The following is a 15,643-nucleotide window of genomic DNA, read 5'->3' as shown; positions in this document are numbered from 1 at the left end:
TCTTTCTTTCTTTTCTTCTTTTTTTCCTCTCTTTATTTCTTCTTCCTTTTTTGCAACTTCCTTATTTATTTTACTAACTTCTCCACTTTATGTTATTTGTGCTGTATCACAGTTTCCACTTTCAGCTGTCGGCTACATGAAGATAACGCTGAGTCTTACCTGACTTTAGATTTTTAAAAACACTAAGTACATTATTTTGGAAATCACACAAAGAAATATAAATATTAGAAAATTTAATTGTATAAGATCGTGGTCTCTAAATTCTCATTGTAACTGTGGCATCCAGATGTTGTTATTTAAAGCTGAAGGATAATATTGACCTAATGCACAGCTGTGGGTAAAGTGGTTATGGTGAGTCAGTATTGGGAGAAAATTCTCTATGGGTCTATCATATTGCTGCATGTCATGCAAGAAGAGGCACTGGCTCTTCGTTCCAGACGAACTTTGCAAGGATGGCTAAATAGTGAACAGTCTTAGAAAACAGAAATGACATTTCCTTCTGAGCCATAGGGAATTCCAATAAGATGAAGTCAGACACCACAGATTTTCACAGTTAGTTACAGGGATATCTGGAAATCAACAATAAAGTTATTGAAAATAGTGATAGAAAGCATTGTGCACAAACTGGGCCATATTCATGCCTCCTGAAGTCAGTTAAGTGCTTCTAAAATAAACTGAGTAATAAGAAGTACATGAATTTAAAATATTCAATTGATATTTATTAAAATTACATAAGTATAGTGCATAACAAGGATGATGTCAATATTTTACCATTCAATATGAAGCCTTATGCCTTAGTTTTAGTAAATTAAATAGTCATAAACAGATAAAGTGTAACAGACACTAATTTCTTACTTTGCCAATGCAATATATTTAAAACACTTTTTTCTTCATCTCACTTGGGTAAATTATTAAGTAGAGATATCTTAGGTTTATTATTATTATTACACCTTTGTACATCAGATATTCTAACCCATTCATCAACTTGAACTATTATTTTTTACTGAAGACTTTTTATGTAAACCTTTTCATCATCAATCCTGCCTTTAATTCAAGCATGAAGTCATTACTAATATTGTATCAGTACTTCTAAATAATTTGCTAACTAAGGACCAAGTTTTTTTTTTCTTTTTCCCCCAGCCTAAAGCAAAGTCATCTACCATTAAAATGCTCTCAGACCTCATTAATTATTTATCAGTAATGAATTCACACCAACTGTTCTTTCAAAACATTCTGGTTTTTCATTAAAAAGATAGATTATACTTGCTTTTCTGTTTTCACTATTATTTAGAATTGTGATAAGCTTTCAATAATGAACATTTAAACTGTATCTTTTATCAAAAGTGACTCAGAACCAGAGATGAGACAATGGAAAGCACAATAAGAAATCAAGTTGCACATTACAAGTATCATAAACTTTATTTGTGGCGTAATAATACTGGGTCACATTTGTAAATTTTCAATAAATACTTGAAGAATTTTACTGTAACACAGAATTTATTATATACCTTGAAAGTTTACCTTATTGGTTCTGATATTTAGGTTTTTCTCTGCATATTTTATTTTTGATATTTTATCTGCTAAGACTAAGAAAGTTATATGAAAGTCACCTGTTACCAATGTGTTTCTAACTAGCTATAACTGAATTCTTGTCATTTATATTATATGAAATTCACTGCTATGTAAGTAGTTCAAAAATATAACATCTTCATAGTGAGTAATAGTCTTTAATATTAAAAGTTATGTGTGTTGTTTTGTTCAACACATTTTATTCTTCTTTCTTCATATCTAATATTAAAGCATTCTATTTACTTTTCCTTTTTGCATGTATATAACTTTGTCTTTTTATTGTCAAGCCTCCTAATAAATTAACTTTAGGTGTCTCTGGTATGGAGCATTTGGTGAGATTTTATCTATACCTCAATCTGAAAATAATTTTCTCTTGTAAGAGAGGTAAGCTAAATTTTTTTTATTGACAAAAATAACATGTTTGGACTCCTTTTTGTCATTTTAATTCACCTTTACTCTTTTTGTGTAGTATACTTTACATGTAAAACATGCAAGCATAAATATAAACGCATTTCATTCTATGTAAATATCCTCTGATATTTAGAAAAACATTTTTACTCTTATGGTAACCTTTATACCTATAGCCTAGTATAAAACCTTATGTCCCCTCCCTTTCTGTGTGTATTGGTTCCCTTTTATAAGTACAAAATTTGGCTTAGAAATTTTTATTCCCTTCCCCCCTCAAATTCTTCCAATAGGAATCAATGTTAGTGGTCTATTTTAATTTATTTTGTTGGCTCTTAAATACACTTAATTTCTACTTCTTGATTTGTAAGAGAAATAAAAATGCACTACTAGAAAGAAACCTGGTAAAAGTTAATAAATTGTATTTCATTAAATTAAGAATTCCTGTCTATTAAAAAAACATTTGCAGGACTTATAATCAACAATGGAGTTATAATATCTCTATATGTAGATAATTGATTGATATGTAGATGGATAGATAGATCCTACAAGTTAGAAAAAGAGGAGATAATGATAGATAAATTAATAGACAAATGAGCAAGAGAATTAAAAAGCTACTTACAGGGAATCCCTGGGTGGCTCAGCAGTTTAGTGTCTGCTCTCGGCTCAGGACCTGATCCTGGAGTCCTGGGATGAGTCCCATGTCGGGCTCCCTGCATGGAGCCTGCTTCTCCCTCTGCCTGTGTCTCTGCCCTCTCTCTCTCTCTCATGAATAAATAAATAAAATCTTTTAAAAAAAAAAGCTACTTACAAAATAACATATCTAAATGACCAAGAGAAATGTGGAAGTAAACTGAACCTCTTTGGAAATCAGAAAATTAAAACTACTCTGAGATATTATTATTCTTTACTATCATCAGGGAAATCTTTGTTTTTATTTAAGTTTCGCCTAAGCCTATGACTTGAGTTTTCTGATTAAATAAGAGCAGAAATGATATGCATAAATTCCCAACAGAATTTGAAGACTTTTTTTGATTCATTATGCCACTGAAGCTCCATGTTGAGTCTCCATCAGCCTGAGTCATGGAAGAGCTACAATCAATAAAGCCCCCCCCCCCTTGATATGTTGAATCTGTAATTTCAGCAAGAATGAAGATTTGCTATGGTAAAAGTATTTGTCTTTCTTAATATCACTTAGCTGTTTCAAGAGGCAAAAATTAACTAAGCAAAGACTAATATTCTTCAGGAAGTCCTTTCAAAGTGAAAGCCAAGATACTTCATAGTGGGGATGTTTGGGAACTGAAAATTGCTTAATGTAATCCTACTGTACCTGGTGTCAAGGCAATGGATGCTGCTAAATTAAAGATTTGATCAGTGTCATTGTGTCAGCTGCAACAACAACTCTGGAGTCCCATCCATGGACACATTAGACAATTATGCTGCTCTTTTACCACGAAGGGTGAAGTGGAACGGTGAAGATTGGAAGCCATGGTTCTGCTGCATAATTCAGCTGAAGGTTAAGGGGTTGAATTTATCCCCAATGCGGCTGAGGGATGAGGTAAAGTTTTGCCAGCTGTGCAGTGTTTACATCCTAGAACTTATGTGAGGAGGTTCTAACCTCATTGTCTGAAGTCTGGCCCTGACATGTCACTGAGCACTACCCCACCGCAGACAGCTTCCAGCACCTGCATTTCTTCTCTCTCTGCAAATTTCTCCCAGTAAAATTGTCCTTAGTTTTTGTGCTTCTTGGTCATATGCCTTTGATTGCTTGCCAGTGGCACCCACTATCCCCTTTAGAAAGCAGGTAGATCTGCCTGAAAGATAAATTATACAAGACTAGCACTAACCACCTACTCACAGTCAGAGTTGACAGATTATTTTTTTTCAAAGATTTTATTTATTTATTCATGAGAGACAGAGAGAGAGAGAGAAGCAGAGACACAGGCAAAGGGAGAAGCAGGCTCCATGCAGGGAGCCCCACGCGGGACTCCATCCCAGGTCTCCAGGATCACACCCCGGACTGAAGGTGGTGCTAAACCACCGAGCCACCAGGCTGCCCAGTAGACAGATTCCTAATGCTACATTTCCTACAGCTATCTATCCCTTGAATGGATACTTTCAGCCATATAGTAGGGATCAAGGAATCAAATAATGGATCAGTGTCTGGAATACTACTTCTGAAGTATACAAGGATACAAGCCTAGGTGTCCACACTTGTGTCACTCTTTTGCCCCTTTCCTTGACTCTTTTGAGCTATTGAGAAGTCTGAACTGAAGCCCAGAAGTGGTGGAAGACCAGATGGAGGCCCTATTACCTTCTGATTTCCTATTGTTGACCAAACCAGTAAAACCCACTTCCATTGCCTTTGCCTATTGTGTGTATTTTGCTTTCCAGTTGATAAAACAGGCTATGCATGCTTATGGCTATCTTCATTCTGGAATGACTGTAATTAAAGGTCCTACAACTAATAAATGGTTGTGAAGATAGGATAGTAGATTGGAGTCAAGGCAATTCCCAAGTTCTAACTAAGAAAATTGACTTGAAGCGGCACTTGGGTGGCTCAGTGGTTGAGCATCTGCCTTTGGCTCAGGTCATGATCCCGGGGTCCAGGATCAAGTCCCACATCGGGCTCCCTGCAAGGAGCCTGCTTCTCCCTCTGCCTACGTCTCTGCCTCTCTCTGTGTGTCTCTCATGAATAAGCAAACTTTTAAAAAAAGAAAGAAAATTGACTTGGATACGAATGAGAAGCTAGGGAATATTTCTCAAGTAGAAGTTCCACATATGACCCAAGGACATCATGGTGAAATCTCAGAATTTTGGTGGTGAGGGAGTGCATACTGCATAAGAGGAATATGACTTAGACCACCACATATTTCTGGTGCTTCTCTCTTTCACTCATTTGTGCTCAAGCTGAATCTGATGTCTGGTAATGGCTGTGGCAGGGAGAGAGAGTGTAGCTTTTCTGATGTTTCCTGAAGATACTACCCTGTTCCAGTCTCTTCATGACTTCCTGTTCTGTTCTATCAAATTATGCTAGAAAATGACTTCCAATAAATCTATCAAATTTACCATCTAAGACAGGCAGTTCTGTAGAATCTGTTTGAGTCTTCCTCCAAACAACATATCTCTGGAGGAGGCTTAGGAGCAAGCCCTATTCTAATTAGCATTTTTCTTTAACCCTGCATTGAAGTTGTGGATGCAAATGTTAACTCTTCACCATGTGCCTTGTCTTTGCTGTTGTTTTTTTTTTTTTTAAGATTTTATTTATTTATTCATGAGAAACACAGAGAGAGAGGCAGATATATAGCCAGAGGGAGAAGGAGGCTCTCTGCGGGAGCCCGATGTGGAACTTGATCCAGGATCCCGGGATCATTCCCTGAGCCAAAGGCAGACGCTCAACCCCTGAGCCACCCAGGTGTCCCACCATGTACCTTGTCTTTGGACAAGATAATAGGACTTGTGACATGACCTGACACTCTTTAATTGCCAGATTGTTTGCCTATCATTCATATTTCTGCCTCTGTCTTAAGAGTTCAACAGTTAAATGTACTCAATAATTTTTCCGAAGCTTCTCCAGTCATATGGAACTTTTACTCTGCAAGACTTTCAAGGAAGAGTTTCTGGGAACAGTAGTATTTCCTGAGAAGTTACACTTTCAAAATTATATGTCTATTGCCATAATAATTGAAATTCTCCTTGGCTCAGACTTTTTTTCTTTGAATTTCTCACAGATGTTTTTGCTTATCGATTATTAAAGTAAAACTCTGATGCTAACATGATTTTCTTCCCATTTTAATAAGTTGATGTCTGCATAATATATAAAAGATCTCTTGGGCAGCCCAGTTGGCTCAGCGGTTCAGCGCAACCTTCAGTCCAGGGCATGATCCTGGAGACCCGGGATCAAGTCCCAAGTCTGGCTCCCTGCATGGAGCCTGCTTCTCCCTCTGCCTCTCTCTCTGTCAATCATGAATAAATAGATAAAATATTTTTTTAAAAGTTCTCTTTTTATCTTTAAACTCCATCACATCTATGATGTTATATCTCATTGTTGACTTTTCTTTATTGACACTCACAGGTACATAGTATGAAACTTTGTTCTGCTTCATTTTTTGTTTTTCTTCTTTATACGTATCCCAGTCACACATGAATTTTGTCTTAGCTTTTCTTCTATACCTACCACATCCTCTCTACTCCTACTTACCACTTTATTTCATTTTCTTGGCTTTTCTTATTACTATCTGTTATGTCCCTTCATATTCTTTCAATGGTGTATCTTCTTGCCTGTTATTTTTATATTTTTTTCTTTTCTGAAATGAGGTTTTCCCTTTTCTTCTTTACCTTCTTAATTATCTATTACTACATAATAAACTGTTTCCCTTTTCTTTACCTTCTTAATTATCTATTACTACATAATAAACTATCCTCAATCTTGGAACATTGGGAAAACAAAATACTCACTTATTTTGCTTCAACTCTGTTGCTTCAGAAGGGCTTGGAGAAAAATGTATGTCTCCACTCCCTTGGCATTGATTTGACTGGTTTGCCTAGGGCTGGAAGATCCTCTTGAGAGACGGCTTACTCGTAGCTGACATCTGAATGATGCTTTCCATGTGGACCCCTCTATCTCAATTGGGCTTCCTCACAGCAAGGTACCTGCTTTGCAAAGGCAAGCATTCCAGAAATCAAAATTTGAGGTAATGGCAGAGATCATATTGCCTTCTACAACTTTCCTCAGAAGTTGAATGTTTTCACTTCTGCTATATGCTAGTACTGGATGTGGTTATAAGAGCTTGCCAAGACTCAAATGGAAGAACGTAGACTTTATTCTATAATGGGGGAATGTCATGGTTCTAGAAGAGCATATGGGACAGGGCATAGTGTTGTAGCCCTACTTGAAGAATATAATCTGCCACATTAACTGAAACATTTTATTGCAGTTTCACACTCTCCTGCTGCTTGGCAGTCAACTCTTATTTCTGGCTTTAGAAAAATATGTATTTTATGTTTAAAATTTTGTCATAATATCAACTCTTTATTTTGCTTCTTTCTCTTTACTGAGCAATGATCTGTACTTATTTTTTATAGATTAGTTTTATGACAGAATTCATTTATAAAAAGTTGGATTTTCATAAGCCAGCTATTGGTAGAGGAGGCTACTGGTTAGTGATACAGGTAAAGGCTATTTGCCCAGTTTCTTAGTCAAGGGTTTATCTGTATTAGTAACAGGTAATTTATTAATGAATGAAGCTTTCAAGACAAGAATTTGGCCACCTCTTTTGCCACAGAATGTCCAATGTCCTTTTCTCCTATCTCCTCTGTGCTCAATCCTGTTCTATTCGTTCTTAGATTTACTTGCTTTGATCCCCATTCAGGATGGAGTCCATTCCTTTTCAAGGCTAATATTTGCTGATATTTTCACACTTTTGCAAAACCTTAACACTTTCCATTTTCTCTGATCCATGAACTACCCTGCAGCAGCATTATGGATTTTCATGTCAATTTTGCTTGGTTCAGATACTCCTCTCATATTCTTTAATAGAAACGTAATCCACATACCGTAAAATCCATGTACTTAAAATTTAAAACTCAGAGGCTTTAATAAGTTCACAAGGCTTCACAAACATTACACTATCTAATTCCAGAATATTTTCATCACCCAAAATGAAATCCCCACTCTCCTGAGGGAACCTTCCTGGGAAACACTAATTTAATTTGTTTGTATGGACTGGATATTCAGAAAATTCACATGGATGGAATCTACAATAAGTGGCTTTCTGTGTCTTTTTTTTTTCTTTCATTTTGCATATCTTTTCATATTTCATTCAATTTGTAGCAGGGATCAGTACTTCAGCGGTCTTTGTGGCTGATTATTTTTCTCTCATGTCAATATTCCATTTTTTGTTTATCCATTCATCCGTTGATGGGCATTTGAGGTGTTTTCACTCTGGCTATTATCAATAAAATGAACAATTCTGTATAGTTTTTTGTGTGAACATAGGTTGTCTATTCTCTTGGATATATAACTGAACAGAAATTTCTGGGTCAAATGGTGACTCTCTGGAATGTTCTAAAGAATTGCAAAGATGTTTTCCAAAGTGACTGTTATGTATTACATTCTTACCAGCAATGTATGAGGGTTCCAGTTTCTCAGCATTATAATTAACACTTGCCTTTGTCCATCTTTTTTCATTATTGCCATCCTCATGAGTATGAAATGGTAATTCATAATCATTTTGATTTGCATTCTCTAACGACTAATGATTTAGAACATGTTTTGTGTGTTTAATGGCAATTCATGTATTTTCTTTGGAGTAATATCTATTCAAATCATTTGTCAATTTTTAACTGAGTTATTTGTCTTTTTATTTTTGAGCTGTAATAGCACTTTCTATATTCTGATACTAGACTCTTACCAAATATATAATCTTTTTAAAATTTTCAAATATTCAAACTAATCTATGGGTTGTCTTTTAACTTTCTTGAGACTGACCTTTGAAACACGAAAGTTATAATTTTGATGAAGTCCAATTTATCTATTTTTTTCTTTGACTAATTATGCTTTAAGTGTCACAGCCAAGAAACCGCTGCTTAATCAAGGACCCGATGATTTATACTTATATTTTCCCATAAGATTCTCATAGTTTTAGATCTCATATATAGTTCTTCGATTTATTTTTTGTATTTATTTTTGTATCTTTGTATTTATTTTTTGAGTTGATTTTTGTATCTGGTATGAGGTTCAACTTTATTCTTTTGTGTGTTGATATCCAATTGTTCCAGTACCAGTTGTTAAACAGTCTATTCTTTCCCCCATTGAATGGTAAAGTCACCCTTGTTGAAAATCAGTTGATTGTTAATGTATGAATTTATTTTTAGAATTTCATATCTAGTCTATCTATATGTCTATTGTTATTCGAGTACTAATCTGTGTTGAAATCATAGCTTGGAAGTAAGTTTTAAAATTGAAAGGTATAAGTACTCCAACTTTGTTATTTTACAAAATTGCTCTGATTTTCTTGGGTCTCTTGATATTTCTTATGAATTTTAGCAGCAGTTTGTCAATTTCTGAAAAGAAGCCATCAGGGATTTTGATAGGAATGTATAGATAAATTTGGAACATATCCCCATCTTAATAACATTAAGTCTTACAATCTATGAACATGAGGTATCTTACTATTTATTAGGTCTTTAGTTTCTATCAGCAATATTTTGTAGACTTCAGTGTATAAGTTTTGCACTTTCTTTAATTTTATTCTTAAATGTTATATTCCTTTTGATGCTATTGTCACTAGAAATATTTTAGTACATTTATTTTTGGATTTTTTTATTGTCAGTATATAGAAATACAATTGATTTATGTATTTGATCTTGTATCTCATGACCTTGCTACTCTTGTAGGTTTTTTTGGTTGATGGGCTCCTCAGGATTTTCTAAATTATTAAACACCTTGCTTTATTGTGTCTTGCTTTATTGTGCTCCACAGATATTATGTGATTTTTTATACGTATATTTATTTTTTTTACAAATTGAAGTTTTGTGGCAACCTTGAGTCGAACAAGTCTATCAATGCCATTTTTCTAGCAGCATGTTCTCACTTCATATTTCTGAGTCACATTTTGGTAAATCTCATAACATTTCAAACGCTATTATTATTAAACTATTACATTTGTTATGGTGATCTGTGATCAGTGATCTTTGACATTAATACTTGTATTTATTTTGGAGCATCATGAACCACGCCCGTATAAGATAGCAAAATTAATCAGAAAATGTTGCACGTGCTTTGACTGTCCACATACTGGCTATCCCCCTGCCATCTTTCTTCCACTCCCCCAGGCCTGAAATATACCAATATTGAAATTAGACCAATTAATAACCCTACTGTGGCCTCTAAGTGTTCAAGGGAAAGGAAGTCACTTTCTGTCACTTTAAATCAAAAGTTCGGTATTATTAATTTTAGTGATGAAGGCATGTTGAAAGTTGAGATAAACTGAAAGCTAGGCTTCTAGTCTAGGAAGACTATGAAAATTCAGATATGGATTTCAACTATGCTCTTGCTAATAAGTATTATTTTCATCTAGATGCTTAAGATTAGAACTTTTAATTATGCTGTTAATTTATATAGTTCAAATAAACACAATTCTTAAGAAAATGAAAATGGATCTTCTGAGAAAATGTTAAAAGATTTCAGAAGAGTTAAGCAATATATTAAATAATTATTAGACGTTTTATCTTCTAAACCATTGCATACAAATAATACTTCAGCTTTTTCTGCTTGTGTTAACTACTTTTCCAATTTATTATAGTTTTTCAGATACAAGCAATTATATCTCATTTATAATTTATTAGTGTACTAATGTTAATAAGGTTTTAGGCTTGTTTGTACATCACTGAAAGAGGAAGGAAAGAAAAGAAAGAAAGAAAGAAAGAAAGAAAGAAAGAAAGAAAGAAAGAAAGAAGAAAGAAAGAAAAAAAGGAAGGAAGGAAGGAAGGAAGGAAGGAAGGAAGGAAGGAAGGAAGGAAGAAAGAAAGAAAGAAAGAAAGAAAGAAGAAAGAAAAGTAGGAAGGAAGAGGAAATTATGGGATTTTTTTTTGAAAATTTGGGACATTTAATCCTAATGTTTTATTGATTGTATATGTATTCTTTTAATCTGAAATTTGCGAGAAAATATTTGTGTGGATAGTGACTGTGTGCAATGAGGGCTTTTGTTTTTAATCATATGTCATCCTGAATATAAAGAGATAAACTGAGGCAAGTCTGATTGTCAAAATGATGAGGTTATTTGAGAATAGCAGAGGAATGCAATTTGGAACACACAATAGCAAGGTAAAGGTGACTTCACTGAGGACTTGGGGTAGCTGTATTTATGGGCAAGAAATGTAAAGAGAGGAGAATTCAGTTACAATCCATTAAAATCAAAAACAAAGGGAAACCAGCTTTGAAAATCCCCTGAGCAGACAAAAAGCAATCCAATCACACAAGCAAAGCTCAATTCAGCTTATTTTGTGAGACCAGCCTGACATAGGTAATTTCTTGTTCCTGTCTCTGGAAATCATAAGTAAACCTTCTCAAGGTGGAAAAGGGGCAACCCCTGAAGAGCTATTATTTAAGAAAGTTCCAATATCATCAATTTGCTGTAAATCAGTCATTTATGGGAAATCAGTTCCTTAGTCCTTAAGCTTTATTTTCCTGAAGGCACATGCAGGAGAATTTCCTTTTTATATCCTTCAGTACCATTTTTATATTGAAATTCTTTTACATATGATACACAAATTTAGAATCAATAGATTAAAGTTAAAATATTTCTTCACTATAGGATTTATATAATTATATACAATAATATGCAATACAAATTTCCAAGGCAATATCTACGCCATTTCTCAGATGTCTTTGGTCACAGAAATTTTTATTCACACAAACCAATTAAAACCTTTTAGGGAAAAAATGATCTTTAAAATTTGAAAAAGGGCCTATCTGAGGCTATGTTTCTACTACTCTTATATAAAAATCCTTGTTTTGAAAAACAGTGCTTCAATTTTAGGAAATAGAATTTGATATTATATACCAGACATACAAAGAGAGCTTGTTTTCATGTGGCTAACTGTGAGGACATTTAAATTGATCTTCACTGCCTCATAGAGTAGCAGGCAATGTAACTTACTACAGTAACATATTTTTAAGAATGTAGAAAAAGTCATTTTCTACCATGCAGCCAGTTTTATCATAATGAGTGAGCTAACCACTGGTTTGAGTCATGATTAATTTCAATCACAATATCATCCCTAAAAGTTGGCTTTTTTTTTATCTGTTTGCCTGCTTGTTATCCTTCCACAATTTGATTCAGACAAATGATTGATAAGTATCTCACTTCTATTTTAGTTTTGTTCTTTTTTAAAAAAGACTGAAATCATATCAAATAGTTTTTCTAACAACAATGGTATAAAATTTAATTTTATAGAGATCAACAATAAAACAAAGTTGGAATCTACAATGTAAATGTTCAATATTTAACATGTAGATATTAAATAATACACTACTGCACAAGCAATGGGACAAATAAGAAATCCGATGGCAAATCAAAATCTGTCTCAAAACAAAAGAAAATGTTCCAAAACCTATGGGATGCAGCAAAAACAGATGCTGGGTGAAACTTATGCTGTAAATGCTTGTATTAAGAAAAAAGTTTAAGTAAGCAACTTACCATTACACTGCAATGAACTAGAAAAAGGAATTTTTTCTACTACTACTAAATTTTAGTAGAGGACAGAAATAACAAAGAAAAATCAGAAATAAAATAGAGACCAGAATAAACAATAACATAAAATTGAAAGTAATGAGTAGTTTAAAACAAAGTTAAACAAAATTGGCAGTGGTCTAACTATATTGCCTAAGTCGGGGGCGGGGGGGGGGAGTGGGAAGAGGGAAGACTCAGAAAACAATACAATAGATAACCACAGAAATACATAGTATGATAACAGATTACTATAAACACCTTTAGTGGTTTAATGTCACTTATCTAGTAAACAAAACCCTATATTAAAGAAATAAAATTTCAAAAAAAAAAATAAAAAGAAATAAAATTTCAGCCAAGTATTTTGGCAGTAATTAACATTATTTTTATTACATATACTTTATTTAGTCAATGTATTGCTAAAAAGATTCCCTGGCAAGTATACTGCCCCATTTTTGAAGGAAAATATCACATTGAGTTCCTTTTATTTAATTATGTGCTGTCAAACCAGGCAATCTTAGAATAGTATTATGTAATTTGACAAAGTGTTTCTAACAAGATTTCATTGATATTATAAGTGCAAAAGAAAAGAAATTTATTTTTGAGAATAGAACTTTTTTCTAGAAATCATCTGTGGTATATGTGACTTTAAAGTGTTATTATAATAATGTTTTGTGTGGGTTGATTGATTAACTCTGAATTATTCATTTATTCATCTACATGAATATAGTTTAATCAAAACAATTATTAATTTCTCAGACATTTCTAGACTTTATATTAATAAGTTTGTTCAATTATAGCTTCTAATTCAAGTTGAAACCTCTTGCATTTTTTCAGGAGGAAAAGTACATGGAATGCAAAACAAAGGCAGCTAAATTATGTAGTTCTAAATAAGTAGTTCATTTAAAAATACTTTTATTTGAGAACTGGACATTTAGAGTTAAAAGTCCCAATGAGGGAAACAAATCAGATACTGGGAGGATGCATTTAGTAAGATATACAGATACATAATTTTTAGGTTCTGAAAAAAAATTAAAAACAAATAAAAGAGAACTACAAGGATACCTAAACTCTTGATCATTCCATAAACGACAGATTATTTTATTTTTTTTATTTTTTTATTTTATTTATTTATTCATAGAGACACAGCTAGAGAGAGAGGCAGAGACATAGGCAGTGGGAGAACCAGGCACCATGCAGGGAGCCCGATGTGGGACTCGATCCCGGGTCTCCAGGATCACGCCCTGGGCTGCAGGCGGCGCTAAACCGCTGCGCCACCAGGGCTGCCCCGACAGAGTATTTTAAATTAAATTCCTGATAAGCCTAAATGCAAAAATTCTCAATAAACTACTAGCAAACCAAAGTATATGTTAAAAAAATAATTTATAACAATCAAGTAGGATTTATTTCTGGGCTGCAAGGGTGGTTCAATATTCACAGATCAATCACCATGATATACCATGTTAATAAAAAGAAAGGATAAGAACCATATGATCATTTTAAGAGAGACAGAAAAAGCATTTGAAAAAGTGCAACATCCATTCATAAAAAAAAAAGTCAACAAAGTAAGTTTACAGGGAACATACTTCAACATAATACAGGTCATTATGAAAAACCCACAGCTAATACCATCCTCAAGGGGGAAATAACAGAGCTTTTCCCCTACGGTCATGAATAAGACAAAGATGGTCACTCTTACCACTGTTATTTTTTTTTTTTTTAAGAGAATGATTTTATTTTTATTTTTTTTTTATAAATTAATTTTTATTGGTGTTCAATTTACCAACATACAGAATAACACCCAGTGCTCATCCCGTCAAGTGTCCCCCTCCGTGCCCGTCACCCATTCACCCCCACCCCCCGCCCTCCTCCCCTTCCACCACCCCTAGTTCATTTCCCAGAGTTAGAAGTCTTTATGTTCTGTGTCCCTTTCTGATATCTCCCACACATTTCTTCTGCCTTCCCTTATATTCCCCTTCACTATTATTCATATTCCCCAAATGAGTGAGAACATACACTGTTTGTCCTTCTCCGATTGACTTACTTCACTCAGCATAATACCCTCCAGTTCCATCCACGTTGAAGCAAATGGTGGGTATTTGTTGTTTCTAATGGCTGAGGAATATTCCATTGTATACATAAACCACATCTTCTTTATCCATTCATCTTTCGATGGGCACCGAGGCTCCTTCCACAGTTTGGGATGCAGCAAAAGCAGTCCTGAGGGGGAAATACATCGCAATACAAGCATCCATTCAAAAACTGGAAAGAACTCAAATACAAAAGCTAACCTTACACATAAAGGAGCTAGAGAAGAAGCAGCAAATCGACCCGACGCCCAGCAGAAGAAGAGAGTTAATTAAAATTCGAGCAGAACTCAACGAAATTGAGACCAGAAGAACTGTGGAACAGATCAATAGAACCAGGAGTTGGTTCTTTGAAAGAATTAATAAGATAGATAAACCATTAGCCAACCTTATTAAAAAGAAGAGAGAGAAGACTCAAATTAATAAAATCATGAATGAGAAAGGAGAGATCACTACCAACACCAAGGAAATACAAACGATTTTAAAAACATATTATGAACAGCTCTACGCCAATAAATTAGGCAATCTAGAAGAAATGGACGCATTCCTGGAAAGCCACAAACTACCAAAACTGGAGCAGGAAGAAATAGAAAACCTGAACAGGCCAATAACCACTGTTATTTAAGGTGGTACTGGAAGTCACAGCCACAGCAATCAGACAATACAAAGAAAAAAAGTCATCCAAATTGGCAAGGAAAGCGTCAACGATCATTGTTTGCAGGTGACATGATATTCTATATAGAAAATCCAAAAGACTGCCAGAATGGATTAACAAATTCAGTAAAGTCACAGGATACAACATACAGAATCAAAATACAGAAATCTGTTGCATTTCTATACACCAATAATGAAACATCAGAAAGGGAAGTTAAGGAATCAATCTAATTTACAATTGCACTAAAATCCATAAGATGCCTAGGCACAAATCTAACCAAAGGGGTGAAAGATCTGTACTCTGAAAACTATAAAACACTAATGAAAGACGTTGAAAATGACACAAAGAGATGGAAAACATCCCATGGTATTGATTGGAAGAACAAATATAATTGAAATGTCTGTACTATCCAAAGCAGCCTATATATACATTTCATGCGATCTCCATCAACATATCAACATATTTCTCATAGAACTAGAACAAATAATGCTGAAATTTGTATAGACTGACAAAATACCCCTGATAGCTGAAGCACCCTGAAAAAGAAAAGCTGGAGGCATCATAATTCCAGACTTCCAGTTATATTACAAAACTGTAGTGAACAAGACAGCATGGTACTAGCACAAACATAGACACATAGAACAGAATAGAAAACTTAGAAATGAACCCATAATTGTATGGCCACTTAATTTTCA

The 15,643-nt window shown here is 34.1% G+C and overlaps 1 pseudogene; it reads left to right on the top strand.

The window, feature by feature from the left end:
* The first annotated feature begins 3,391 nt into the window (after positions 1–3,391).
* The window catches only part of LOC129515210 (glyceraldehyde-3-phosphate dehydrogenase-like), a 130,911-nt pseudogene continuing 118,659 nt past the window's right edge, over positions 3,392–15,643 (top strand).

The sequence above is a fragment of the Nyctereutes procyonoides genome, unplaced genomic scaffold, assembly GCF_905146905.1.
Source record: "Nyctereutes procyonoides isolate TBG_1078 unplaced genomic scaffold, NYPRO_anot_genome, whole genome shotgun sequence".
Taxonomy (NCBI): domain Eukaryota; kingdom Metazoa; phylum Chordata; class Mammalia; order Carnivora; family Canidae; genus Nyctereutes; species Nyctereutes procyonoides.
Note: the sequence above shows the minus strand (reverse complement) of the source record. Positions and strands in the feature narration are given on the sequence as shown.